Genomic DNA, 12,521 nt, shown 5'->3' with positions numbered 1-12,521 from the left:
CCACATGGTCAGATAGAGAAGTGCTATATACTAAAATATCATCAAAAAAAACTAAAACAAATTTCCTGAGATAAGGCTTAAAAACCTGGTTCATCAAGGATTGAAATGTTGATGGAGCATTGGTTAAACCAAATGGCATTACCAAAAACTCATAATGCCCTTCATGTGTTCTGAATGCTGTTTTTGGCACATCATCTTCCTTCATTCTGATTTGATGGTAACCAGACCTTAGATCAAGCTTTGAAAAAACAGTTGCTCCATTCAACTCATCTAGCAGCTCATCAATGACTGGAATTGGGAACTTATCCTTTATAGTTATGTTGTTCAAGGCCCTATAATCAATGCACATTCGCCAAGACCCATCTGCTTTCCTTACAAGCAAAACAGGTGAAGCAAAAGGACTAGTGCTGTTTCTGATGGACCCAGCAGTCAACAGCTCCCTCACAATGTTTTCAATCTCATTTTTTTGATAGAAAGGGTATCTATAAGGTCTCTGGCATACTGGTTGAGAACCCTCCATGAGAGAAATCTGGTGCTCATGACCCCTCATAGGTGGTAACCCTGTAGGAGTCTCAAAAACCCTCCCAAATTCTTGCAGCAACAACTCCACTTCTGCAGGTACACTCTCATCCAACACCTCCACTACTGCAGAATAGATTTGAAGCAGCAATCCCTTCTTCACTGATCCTTTAAGTAACTGATGGCAATCTATGAAGGAAGTGTTTGAGGAGGGAGTTAAACCTTGCAGTAAAACTTGTTGGTCCTTGTAATGGAACTTCATGGTTAACAGCTGGAAGTCCCATTGTATAATACCCAAGGCACTCAACCATTGAGTGCCTAACACAGCCTCACATCCTCCTAATGCTAGCACATGAAATTGGACACCAAATTCCACTTCTTGGATACACACGGTTACACTACTACAAAAGCCTTGAGTTCTTACCACAGTGCCATTGGCCACCTTGACCTCCAAAATTCTTGAAGTATCAACCAGTAACTGTAGATTAGAGACCAGTGATGCATCCAAAAAATTATGAGTGCTACCTGTGTCCACCAAGAACTCCAACCCACTGCTCTTAATCCTACCTTTGACCCTCATAGTGCCCGGTGTAGGAGTCCCAGTTAAAGCATACAATGTAATTCCCACCTCTTCTTCATGTTCCATGGATTTAGTATTGCCAAACTCCTCCTCTAATTCTATAACCTGAACTTCAGATTGCCCCTTAGATGTTATATCAATCCCTTCTAACATAAACAGTTTAATATTTTTGCACTTATGCCCAGGCCCCCATTTTTCATCACAATTATAACACAACCCCCTCCTTCTCCTTTCATCCATTTGAGCAGGAGTAAGTCTCTTAACTGGTACTTTTGATTTATTGTCTAACAATGCATTATTTTTAGGCAAACCAAGAATTGAAGTGTTACCTGGTTCTTGATGATTCCTTGTGCTCTTCCTACTGCTCCACACGTATTCTTCTTGAATTTTGGCCAATCCAAAAGCTTCATTCAAGGACTGAGGATTAAGCATTCTTACAGGTAACCTTATTTCATCCCTTAAACCACTCAAGAAGCAACTAAGCTTGTGTAAGGGAGAAAGACCTTTGACTCGGTTAGAGACAGCTTCAAATTCTGCCTTATACACAACCACTGTTGAAGTTTGCCTCATCCTGGTCAAAACCTCCATAGGATCATCGTAGGCACTGGTTCCAAATCTCACATGCAATGCTGGTACCAAGGATTCCCAATCCGTAAACACCCTGGCCTCCTCTGCTTCCTGGAACCAAATCAATGCCTCCAAATCCATGTGAAAGGAAGCTATCAGTAGCTTCTCTGTAATAGGAGTTTGATAATACACAAAATACTGATTCGCCTTATAAACCCAATTAGCTGGATCACTACCTGAAAATCGTGGAAAATCCAGCCTCACAGACTTGGCAAACGACGAAGTTGAAGAACTTGGAATGGAATTTGGTTGCATATTTCTCTGCGCAGTATCTTGATTCATATCTATTGAATTCAATTTTTGTAAAATTACATTGATATTCTGATTCATCGAATTGATATTCTGATTCATCTCATTCATTGTCCTGGTGTGAATGCTTTGAATCGTTTGCATTTCTTGGATGTCTCTGTTATGATGATCAGAAGAAGCACGCAGAGAAGCAATAGCTTCATTCACTGCACTTATGGTCGCAGCTCTGGTTTCAGTCATGGTAGCACAGGAACGGTGCTCTGATACCAATTGATAAGAACAGAGAAATGGAAGTTGATAAGAATGAAAATGGTGGAAGAATCTCTAGCTGAATTCGAGGCCAGCTGGTCCTCCAGAAGAAGAAAGATGAGAGCAGAGAGAAGTAAGAAAGAAACTGAATTAATTGGATGCTTATTTTTATGATCAGTACAGCCCAACTCTTTTGGTTATATATTCTTCCCTCTTCCCGCCCTCAACTAACTTTCAGAATACCTAACTAACTGTTGCCAGCTGTACTCCTAACAATTACAACAACTTCAACAATTCCACAACCAATTACCATCCGTACCACCCTTCTCACTTCTTAGTTACAATTACAACCTTTTATCAATTGATGCAATCCTAACATACCTACTCGGTGATAGTAATCGAATCAGGCAGTAGGCTTCTGTCCTTAGAATATTTTCTTGCATTAAGGTTTCCACCTGCTCGGTGATAGTGATCAAACAGGGCAGTAGGCTTCTGTCTTTAGGATAATTTTTAGCATTAAGGTTTCCACCTACTCGGTGATAGTGATAGAACAGGGCAGCAGGCTTCTGTCCTTAGAATATTTTCTAGCATTAAGGTTTCCACCTGCTCGATGATAGTAATTGAATTGGGTAGTAGGCTTCTGTCCTTAGGATATTTTCTAGTATTAAGCTTTCCACCTACTCGATGATAGTGATCGAATCGGGCAGCAGGCTTCTGTCCTTAGAATATTTTTTAGCATTAAGGTTTCGACCTACTCTGTGATAGTGATCGAATCGGGCAGCAGGCTTCTGTCCTTAGAATATTTTCTAACATTAAGGTTTCCACCTGCTCGGTGATAGTGATCGAACTGGGCAGTAGACTTCTGTCCTTAGGATATTTTCTAGCATTAAGGTTTCCACCTGCTCAGTGATAGTGATCGAATCGGGCAGCAGGCTTCTATCCTTTGGATATTTTCTAGCATTAAGGTTTCCACTTGCTCGGTGATAGTGATTGAACCGGACAGCAGGCTTCTGTCCTTAGGATGCTTTTACGGTTTTAAATAATAGAATCAAGTGCGTTTGCACGGGAAACTACCACAATCTTTACTAGTAAACACATACACGACGTTGCATTCAACTTTCAATTTAACGTATAGCCGGTCAGTGATAAAACTTCCTGAGGTTATGGACATTCCATGGCCGAGGTAATGGCCTTTCGTCTAGGTCTTCCAAATAATACGCTCCCGCGCCAGTGATGGCAGTAACTCTATAGGGCCCTTCCCAGGTCTGGGCCAACTTTCCTTCATTTGTATCTTGCATACTCCCCACTGCTTTCCTTAGCACCAAATCCCCAGCGCTAAATTGCCTTGTCTTTATGCCTTGGTATCGCCGAGCAAGTTTTTGTTGATATTTTGCCAACTGTACAGTCGCCGATTCCTGGCACTCTTCAAACTAGTTCAAACACTCTGCCATCAGCTTATCATTTTGGGCAGGGTCAAATCCTACAACCCGCGCACTGCAAAGGTTTATCTTGGCTGGTATTACTGCTTCGGCCCTATACGTCAAGGAAAACGGGGTCTCACCCATGGACTTCCTGGGGGTGGTTCGGTACGCCTACAAAACGTTAGGTAGCTCCTCAGCCCACCTCCCTTTCGCATCGTTCAATCTCTTCTTTAGCCCGTTCAAGATCGCCTTGTTAATGGCCTCAACTTGACTGTTGCTTTGCGGATAGGCTGGTATGGAATACCTGTTTTTGATGCTGAGATCACTGCAAAATGCATGGAAAGCTTTGCTGTCAAATTATAATCCATTATCAGATATCAGTGAGTCCGGCACCCCAAACCTAGTGACTATATTTCTCCATATAAACTTTTTGACATCCACGTCACGAATGTTAGATAAAGCCTCTACTACTGCCTATTTGGTGAAGTAATCTATGGCCACCAGCATAAATCTTCTGTTGTTAGTTATGATAGGCCATAAACTGAATGACCCCTTGTGATAAAACCAATTAATTAATTAGCCAAGTTTTTAATTAATCAATTTATCATGCAATTGCGTGGAAGCACAAACAAATCACCAAAAACTAAATATGCAGCGGAAATTAAATGACACGGTGATTTGTTTACGAATGGGGAAAAACCTCGCAGCAAGAACCCCACCGGGTGATTTTCAGGTCACCACTCCCGAAACTCCACTATTATCAAATCAAGCGGTTACAAGTAAAGGAATCCCAAGTACCTTACCAACCTACAGTTGAACCCTTACCCCAATACCCAATTGGACTTGATCTGTAGCAACAGTTCCCACCTTTGATGCACGGCTCCCAAGTACGTGACTAACCAATGCACGGATCCCAGTACGCGACTTCAGAACACCAACTTAAGAAGAAAGATTGGCTGCAAAGTTCTTCAGTTCATCCTTTATGATGAATAGCAGGAAGATGCTTGGTTACAAAACCCTACGATGCAAATACATAGCAACTTCTTGAAGGAAGATGAACTAGGTCAAGAATTTCGTCTTTTGATCACAATTTTCTTAAATAAGGATTTCTCAATGATTTTGCAACTTGTGTCACACTTGACGTCTCTTAAAATAATCATTTTATATGTTTAGGGTTAGAAGAAAAGAAGGCCCAAAAACATATTCACGGATCCCAAGAAAATCAGATTGGGAATCTGAGTTTTTAAATCTCGACAGATAGCAGGTGTCGAGGTAGCTGTCGAGAAGGTGTCGAGCTTTAATGAAATTGCACTTCAACTTGCTTTTTCTTGGACAGACTTGATGACTTCAACACTTGACCTTGAAACCTTATTTCTTGAAGTATTAAAAATACCTAGAACTACCCAATTACAAGTAGAGTGCGTTTTGTCAAAGGATTAGCCAATTTACATAAATAAGTGACATATGTTCTTATCAAGTGAAAACATATATGTCCTAACAATCTCCCCCTTTGGCAATCTGTGACAAAACCACAACAAACAAATGAGCATATGAGAGAAGTCATAAATCACTCAACTCATATTCACTTGTTTGAATACAATAAAATCTATCCTAACACAAACTCTTGAAAAACTTTGCAAGAAGAGAGTTTATGGTAAGTAGACTTTGACAGCCTGTATTTCTGAAACACTTTAAACAAAACTCATCAAGGCATCTTGTGTGAAACAAAGATAAATAAATTGCATACAAGTATAAAGAACATGCGTATAAAGATAGAAAAGAAACAACACATGAAGAGAGAGGTGAAAGAAACATACATCCACATATATAGAAAACAAGTACAATGTATGTAAAATGGTCAAAGGACCTCATATACATGATCAATGTATCTAAAAGGTAAGAAAAGAAAAGATACATATAAAGCCTCACTACATCCCTCAAAAAAGTCAACACTCCCCCTATCAAAAATGTCTTATACTAACTCTCCCCTTAAGATGATAACTCTCATATCCCAAAACTACTCCCCCTTTTTGTCACGAGTGACAAAGGGTAGAGTGTCATGTAGACATCTCATCGGTAGAGCTAGCATCCTCATCATCATCATCAGTATCTGAAGCTGCTAGAGTAGGTGGTGAAGGAGTAGCCTCTGGAGCAAATCCACCCATGGTCGACTGCCATTGTGTAATACGACCCACATGAACATTCACCTGATACAACTCAGCAGAGAGTGTATCAAGGCAAGTGTCCATGCGCTGCAGCTGCGCCATAATATCTCCTAGAGATACATCGCTCGAAGAGGAAGAAGGAGCAGATGTAGATGGAGCTGATCTGGATGGAGCTGAACAGGAGGGAGGAGTGGCATCCGGCTGTCTCGACTTGAACTGCGCCTCACTACGTTTTACGGTAGCGGCATTTATGGCAGATATGTGTGTGAAGTGGTCGGACACAGGAAAGGGAATGGAAAAATAGAGTAGGATCCTCGTGATAGCGGAAGGAAAGATGAGCTTATCACGGGACGCCGAATTAAGATAAACATCTATGATAGACAGGATGAAGTGAGATGGAAAGTCTATGGTAAGATGCTCTAGGAGTGATAGCAAAAATCGAGCACGAGGCTCTATGATAGAGTTATAGTGAGAAAGAGGATGGAGAACAAAAGTCATCACCATGTTGATAAATCTAGGACCTTTAGCAAAAGGCCTACATGATGTGAACTGATGCTCACCCCAATCAGCAGGGCGCTGACAAAAGGCAGAGATGAGCTCATCTTTGGACACATTCCGCAGATGCTCACAAGAAGGATAGTCAGGAAACTCTATCTTAGGAACCTTAAGCACATCCGCAACTAGCTGCGGTGTGACAGGGATGCGCGTACCTCGAACGCGAGTGAAAAAGAGAGGTACTGAACGATCTATCCCGTGCATGTTGAAGTAGAACTCCTGTATCAGCACGAGAGGGCAAGTGACCGGGATGTCACACAGTGACCCCCATCCCCTACTGTGAATGACAGGGGGAAGGTCAGTATCGGCGAAGTCCACCAGAATGACTTGGCGTTTCGAATGAACACCTCGTCTAGAAAACTTTTCCGAAAATGCCTTATGGGCATCTCCATCACGGAACCGAAGGTTAAGGGGAGCAGAATCAGAAGAAGTAGAAGCTCCAGAACGCAGAGGGTTCCTAGCAGGAGTGGATTTACATTTGGGTGCCATAGACACTACTAACGTAAAAGAATGAGAGGGAGAGAGAGGAAAACACTCAGAAAAGTTCCCAAAACAGTTCAAATATGACAAATATATTGAACAACAAGTACGTATGCATGAGAATGCATGAGCATGTGACATGCAAAGCAAAAATTTCATCATGGGCTTAGCCCAATCCAATCTTATCAGCACACAGCATATAGCACACATCTAAATGCATGTAAATATCATTATAATGCATATGAAATGCAATGTATGACATTTTAAAAACTTTTAAGTGAAAACCCAACCCAAAATTTCAAGAAACTCTCATCAATTTTGAAAAACCCCAAAAATTTCAAAAAATCCCAAAACCTAGGTTTTAAAACATGCAATGCATGAAAAAGGAAGGGAAAAGTGATCTTACCAAGTGATTCAAGCAAGAAATGATCAAGATCCAAGTGGGTTGGAAGATTTGAGTGAGAGAAGTGTGAAAAGGAGATGAAAAGCCACGGAGAGATCGAGTGAGAAATGAAGAAAATCGCGACAGATCCTTAAATAGGCACCTCAGTAAATCTCGACAGCTAAGGTGTCGAGAGGTATCGAGGAAGCTGTCGAGGAAGGTATCGAGGAAATTGCCATCGACAGATGAAGGTATCGAGAGGTATCGAGATGCAAGATGAATTTCAGATGAGAGATGCTCGATCGATCGCACAGGTGTCGAGGAGGTATCGAGGAGACAGAAGATTTCTCGATCGATCCATAAGGTGTCGAGAAAGAAGACACAAACACAACAAGTGAATCTCGATCGATCCATCAGGTGTCGAGAATCTATCGAGGGGACAGAGACTTTTTCGATCGATCCATCAAGTGTCGAAAAGGTGTCGAGATTGCGATAAGAAACGGCTTGAGAAGCTCGACAGATGACCAGGTATCGAGGAGGTGTCGAGGAGGTGTCGAGCTAGCAGTAAAAAGCAATTTTTCGAGAAGGGAAAAACACAGACATGAATGCAATCCAACACACATCTCAACCAAAGATCCACTCAACATATAAGGCTCTCAAGAACATCTCTCAACAAAAATTTAAGCACATAGATCCTCCAAAACACACACACACACTAAACAAGTCTAACCAATTTTATTTTTCAAAAATAAGTTATAACAGTTTAGTGAGCATACATTAGCACATATGAAACCTTTGTGATAGCCAAATCACATTGTACCTGCACATGTATCAAAAGTAGCAAAGAATATTGCGTGTTGTGTGTGAAAAACATCGCAAGATTGCATATGTGTATACATGTTATGACGATTTGAGATATGAGAAAATAACTTTAATTCACATACAATCATAACTGTTTGATGGAGACTATCATCTTCGAGGTACATCCTATAACTCCCACATCTCCTAGAATACACGCTTGCAACCATATTTAAAGCATTTTTAATCTTTTTGCTTTCTATTTTCTTTGCATGTTTTCTTTTATTTTAGCATATCATACATGGGCATATAAAAGAGAGAAAAGAAATACCCAAGATGTTAAGCATTTGACATCGCACTTTTGCTATGCCGAAGCATACGAATGTCTTTGACACTACATTTTTGCTATGCCGAAGTATACAGGTGTCATATTATGATTGGCGAGCAACAGTGGTGAGATGGTTATTTATGCTTTTCTCTTAGGATTTTCTAGTCCTACCCGTTAAAAAGAGTGATATGAGTGTTAAGCTTTAAGAGATAACCTAATCTTACTCATCACAAATGAGAGCCACAAAGCTCACTTGCTTAGTTGTGCATAGAGATACTCATCTAAGTTACAAGAGATACAAAGTTTAGAAAACTTTGTTTCATTGGCCATCCAAGGTACACAAGTACTAAAGTACACAGACCACACATTGTTTTTGTATTTTTCTGATTTTTCAATTTTTTTTTTTCAAAAACAAAAATAAACAAAACTGAAAGTAAACACACAAAACATGTTAACAAAGCAAAGCAAAAACTAGATGCATATGCATGAGGAAGAGGTGCAAGAGAAGGAGATCAATCCATGGAAATAACACCAATGTTTTGACGAAGAAATTCAAAACGTTTGCTGTTAAGAGGTTTGGTAAACAAGTCAGCCTTCTGATCATCAGTGTGGATAAACTCAAGAGTGAGTGTACCATCTTCGACAAGCTCCCTAATGAAGTGATGTCGAATCTTTATGTGTTTGGTTCGAGAATGTTGAACCAGGTTCTTAGAGATATTTATGGCACTGGTATTGTCACAATAGATAGTGAGATGCTCTTGACAAATACCATAATCATGAAGGAGTTTTTGCATCCAGAGGAGTTGTGTGCAGCAGCTACCAGCAGCAATGTATTCGGCTTCCGCAGTGGATAATGAGATGGAGTTCTGCTTTTTGCTCATCCAAGAGACAAGATTGTTACCCACATAAAAACAACCTCCCGAAGTACTCTTTCTATCATCAGCATTACCAGCCCAATCAGCATCAGAGTACCCAGCTAAGATACCATTAGTGTCCTTGCTATACCACACACCAAACTCAGCAGTGGTTTTGACATACTTTATAATTCTTTTTAAAGCGGTCATGTGGGATTCCTTGGGATTAGCCTGATATCTAGCACACACTCCAACACTGTAACTAATGTCAGGTCTACTAGCAGTAAGATAAAGAAGACTACCTATCATGCTTCTATAAAGAGAGGGGTCAACACTCTTACCTAACAACTCTACAGTGAGTTTAACATTAGGGCTCATAGGGGTTCTAACAGAACTAGCAGATTCCAAACCAAACTTTTTCACCAGATTTTTAGCATATTTAGATTGAGAAAGAAATATACCTGAATCTTGTTGGCGAATCTGTAATCCTAGGAAGTGAGTCAGCTCTCCAATCATGCTCATCTCGAACTCGGCTTACATGAGTTTTGAGAAGCCATGAGTAAGTTCATCCTTAGTCGACCCAAAGATGATATCATCAACATAGACTTGAGCAACTATCAACTCATCATCTTCCCTTTTGATGAAGAGAGTTTGATCAGCCTTTCCTCTTGTGAACCCATGTGACACCAGATATTGTGTGAGTCTATCATACTAGGCTCTTGGAGCTTGTTTCAACCCATAAAGTGCCTTTTTAAGGTATAGCACATGATCCGGGAAGTGTGGATCAATGAATCCTTTTGGTTGAGCCACATAGACATCCTCTTTTAGTAACCCATTCAAGAAGGCAGTTTTTACATTCATCTGATAGAGTTTGAAATTCAGCTGACATGCTAGGGCAAGCAGAATTCTGATTGACTCCATTCGGGCAACTGGGGCAAATGTTTCATCATAGTCTACTCCCTCCATTTGTGAGTATCCTTGAGCCACAAGTCGAGCCTTGTTGCGAATCACATTGCCTTCTTCATCTGTCTAGTTGCGGAATATCCACTTTGTTCCGATGATGTGCTCACCTTCTGGTCTAGGTACTAGTGTCCAAATATCGTTCCTCTGAAACTGAAGTAGTTCATCATGCATTGCTTCGACCCAACTTTCATCTTGTAGTGCTTCCTCAACTTTCTTGGGTTCATCCTGTGACAAATAACAGGAATAAGACACAAAATTAGCAACATATTTATCAACTGTACGTTTCCTTAATGTGAGTTCATTCATGTTTCCCACAATAACTTCAAGAGGATGATTTAATTTGATTCTAGAGGAGGGTCCTTTTTCTTCATGAGACACAGAGTCTGGTGAAGTAGGAGCATCTGCAGAGTCTTCCACAATACTAGGAGTACTTGGAGACACAGGTTCTGGTTCAGCAAAATCTTGAACTTCATTAGGCTCAGGAGGAAGAATTTCTTTAGAGAGTTCCTCAATGCCTTTCTCAGTGCTGGAATCTGAAGACTCATCAATGACCACATTTACTATTTCCATTACCTTCAGAGTTCTTTTGTTGAATACCCGATAAGCCTTGCTTGTGGATGAGTATCCCAGAAATATGCCTTCATCGCTTCGAGAGTCAAATTTTCCCAGATTCTCTCTATCCTTCAGGATGAAGCAAGTGCTTCCAAATATCCTGAAATACTTCACATTAGGCTTTCTTCCTTTCCATAACTCATAGGGAGTCTTTTTGGTACCGGGTCTGAAGTACACTCTATTAACCGTATGACAGGTAGTGTTTACGACTTCTCCCCATAAGTTTCGAGCCACATCTTTATTATGCAACATGGCTCTGGCCATCTCTTGAATAACTCTATTCTTTCTTTCTACCACACCATTCTGCTGAGGAGTAATAGGAGCAGAGAACTCTTGAGATATACCTGATCTTGTACAGAAAGACTCCATGTACGAGTTCTCGAATTCTTTACCATGGTCACTTCGAATTCGATCAATCTTTAAGCTCTTTTCATTCTGCAGTCTTGTGCACAAAGCCTCAATGTGCTCAGGAGCATCAGACTTGGATTGGAGTAAGATGACCCAAGTGAATCTAGTGAAGTCGTCTACCACAACCATGATGTACCTTTTTCCACCAAGAGACTCGGTTCTAGTTGGACCCATAAGATCTAAATGCAAAAGCTCCAATGGTCTAGAGGTAGCTGAAGTCAGAGTGCTCGGATGCTTAGCTTTTGTCTGTTTCCCAAATTGACATGGTCCACACACCACATTGCTCGTTTTGCTAAACTTTGGTATTCCTAAGACAGATTCATGCTTAGATACAATGGATAGATGCTTGTAACTAGCATGTCCCATCCGTTGATGCCATAGATCTTCATTAGGCAAACGAATGCTATTGCACACTATATCGGCATCAGGAACCAATCCATAGCAGTTGTCCAGAGTGGGAACCCCACTAATAAGCTTCTTTCCAGACTCATTCATGACAAGACACTTTCCCTTTGAGAATAGCACCATGAAATCTTGATCACATATCTGACTTATGCTCAATAGGTTCACCCTTAGACCTTCTACATAAAGAACATTTGCGATGTCTGACAGTCCTGGTAAAGATATGATTCCTTTCCTTTTAATTTGTGACTTGCTTCCATCACCAAAAGTCACATTGCCACCCTTTTTAGGCTCAAAGATCTTGAAAAGAGATCGGTCTCTAGTCATGTGTCTTGAGCAACCACTATCAAGATACCATAGACATGTATCCATTACTTTGAAAGCAGACTTCATCATGAAACACACTTCATGCTTGGATGACAAATCAGAGGGAATGGTTCTTTCACTCAACTGCCTTTGATGAGCTAAGCCTTTAACTTTTACTCTTCTCAGACAAACTCCTTTGCACATTTTTATTCTAAGATAGTCTAGTTTCTTCTTGGCCAAACTGAGATCCTTTCCAATATTCATTATAAAGGAATTCAAATAACTTTAGACTTGTGTTTTCTGAGACACTCAAACAAATAGTGATTAGAAAAACAAGATGTATTTGAAAACAAGGATCTTTTCAAGCCAGTTATAGCCATGACAACAGGGGTCAATGGATCAGCACAGCAAAGATTAAACCCTAATCAGAGTGTGCCTGCTCTGATACCACTTGATAGGCCACAAACTGAATGACCCCTTGTGATAAAACCAATTAATTAATTAGCCAAGTTTTTAATTAATCAATTTATCATGCAATTGCGTGGAAGCACAAACAAATCACCAAAAACTAAATATGTAGCGGAAATTAAATGACACGGTGATTTGTTTACGAATGGGGAAAA

This window comes from Quercus suber, unplaced genomic scaffold (genome assembly GCF_002906115.3).
Source record: "Quercus suber isolate HL8 unplaced genomic scaffold, Cork oak 2.0 scaffold_453, whole genome shotgun sequence".
In the NCBI taxonomy this organism is placed as follows: Eukaryota; Viridiplantae; Streptophyta; class Magnoliopsida; order Fagales; family Fagaceae; genus Quercus; species Quercus suber.
Note: the sequence above shows the minus strand (reverse complement) of the source record.